Raw genomic sequence first — 2,846 nt, 5'->3', positions numbered from 1 at the left:
TTTGAAAGACTTAAGACTTAAGAGTTTTTTTTTTTTTAATATTTAGTGTTATAGTTAGTTCTATATTTTCTAAAATATTTTATTATGAGGAGACTTAAGACTTAACTTTAAGAGTTTGTTAATTTGTTTAATATTTCATGAACCTTTAAAAAGGTTTAGTTGAAGATTTTTTTTTCTATTTTTAAAAGATTTAGCTAAAGATTATTTTTTAATTTTAAAAAAGGATTTAGCATATTCTTAAACAACTTTCTTTTTATTTAGTTTAAATAGTTGCACTAGTTTCTTGAATAATTTTGAATTTTTATAAAAGAATATACAACTAATTATTCAAGTTCTCAAACAACTACAATTTAAAGGTCTCTTATTCTTAAATCAACGAGAAAAACCTTCTCTATCTCTAAGGTATTATCCCTTTTTAACAACATATACATTTTAAAAGTATTCTCACAACTCTTGAACTTTTTGTTTCTCAAATTTTTATAACTCATTACATTTGATTCTCATCTTTTCATGATTGCACCATTACCCTACAAATAGTTTCTCAACTCACTCATTTACTTGTATGCAAGATCTAATGTTATATTTCAAGTTTTACAATCGTCTATTAGAGCAACACTTAGATAAAATAGAAACATCTTTATCAAAACTTTTAAAAACTTACATGATCTTGTCTGAAATTTATATACATAGATTTATATGAGCATTATCATATAAGTGTGAGTTATGCTGAAACATGAACTTTGTTGGTAACTTAGCGTAAATTTCCTTATTAGACTATGTTACTCACTTCTCTCAATGGATTTATATAGATATTATATAGAACTAAAAGAAAAATAAATGTAGCGAATGCTAAGGGTACTTTAATGGTTTTTTCCAATGCACTTAAGGAAATATAAACTAATTTAATATTAATAAAAGAAAAAGAAACATTCAATATGCTAATGAATCAACTTATGTTTACTAGTCCTATATCAAAATTGAGGTAATAGACAACCCTTTCTGTCATAATTTCATTCCATTCATATGGTATGCATCGACTAATTAACTTAAAGCATAATTAGCATCCCTAATATACTAGGGCAAAAACACAAAGATTGTTGGGAGGCATCTGCAGATTAATAATTAAAAATTTCTTTTTATTTCAGTCTTATCTACAAGTGAAAAAACTACTTGTACTTAGGTGTACATTTAGTTGTACCCTTAAATGAGTTGTTCTCTCCTCAGCCAAAAGGATTATAAATGATTACTATTGCTCTAGAGTCTAGAATTCATACCTATCCTTTTAATCATTCTTTTCTTCTACCAAATACATCTAAAATAAATATTGCTAGTGAGAGGAAATAAACAATTAACAAAAAACAATAGTAACATATCATTGGATCGTTATGTGATGTAACACAAACTATTCAACTTATATTGCCTAATAACTTGGTTATGGAATTTCTTCTATAGGTTAGATTTATGAAAATTCAAATAATGATAAAAGAGAATAATCGATAAAATGAAATTACTTAACCCATTTGAGTACTCTACATCTTTCTAGATTATCAGTGGAAGCTCCAAATGAAAAAATAACTTCTTGGAGTGCATTAAAAAAGTTATCCATTATAACCTTAATCTTCTATTCCTCCACTAACTTGGTGAGATCATTTACACTCAACTGTTTGTTTAAAACATGAGACTATACTTTTAACAACACCTTCTAATTTTGCTCTACTCTAGTTTTTTGTTTGAGCAGTTGGCAATCCTATATTCCCATAATAAACATCACATGACTTTTGTAGTTCAATCAATATGATTAAATAATTTTTATGAATTCCATTTCTTTTGTTAAAATGAAAAATACTCCGTCATAGCAAATTTTGCTTCATCTTTATTTGTATGATTGCCAATAAAGATGAACTTGATCAAAACAATTGAGTATATATAATATCTTAAACCATTAATTATATCCTTATATTAATAACTAAAATCATTAAAAAAAATTAAAAGTCTTCATTTTTCAATTCATCACTCGCTTACAATTTCATCTTCTTGATGGATAGTTAATTCTTCCACCCCTTGATAAATAAATTTACAAATATTTTTATCTAAATCACACAAGCAAATTAAAAAATGATTAAATAAAAAGTTAAAATTTTGTAATTTATTTACGTTATGCGACCAACTTTAACTCTTAACTACTTATATTTTGACTTTAAAAATATATTTAAAATAAAATTTGAGTATAAATAAATGATAAACTTGGAAATTAAACATTTTTTTGTCAAATATTCATAGATAAAAAATCTAGCAACACCTACAAAGAATGATAACTAATAAGAACATTTCAACAATGCACAAATAAATAAACATAAAAATAATAAGCACACTTATTCAAATTAATTAATTGAATTAACAATCATAAAATTACTAAACACAACAAAGTCATAAAAATATAATTTTGAATTAAGCCACTTTTTTTTTTCTTTCTAGATTTGCACTAGCCTAATAATAAATCAAATAAAAAGGACTAAAATGACAACTTGAATCATAATCATTGAGCAAAAGTAACTTGTAAGTAGTTCAACAATAACAATTTGTGACATAGTAAAATTTCATGTACATGCGAGCAGTTCAATTATAAAGAAAAAATGAGATGAAAAAATAAAGATAGTAAGTAATAAATTTTTTTTTTTTGTTAATGTCAATTTTTAGAACTGATGATAAATAGTTAATAATAATAAAATTTTATTAAAATGAAAAGTATTTATTATATTTTTATAATTTTAATATAATAAATTTGTATTTTTTTTATAAAATTTTTTTATTTATAAATGCTAAAACTCAACTATAAGGACAAGTTA

Source organism: Abrus precatorius, unplaced genomic scaffold (assembly GCF_003935025.1).
Source record: "Abrus precatorius isolate BTA unplaced genomic scaffold, Abrus_2018 Scaffold7, whole genome shotgun sequence".
In the NCBI taxonomy this organism is placed as follows: domain Eukaryota; kingdom Viridiplantae; phylum Streptophyta; class Magnoliopsida; order Fabales; family Fabaceae; genus Abrus; species Abrus precatorius.
This window is presented reverse-complemented; position numbering follows the sequence as displayed.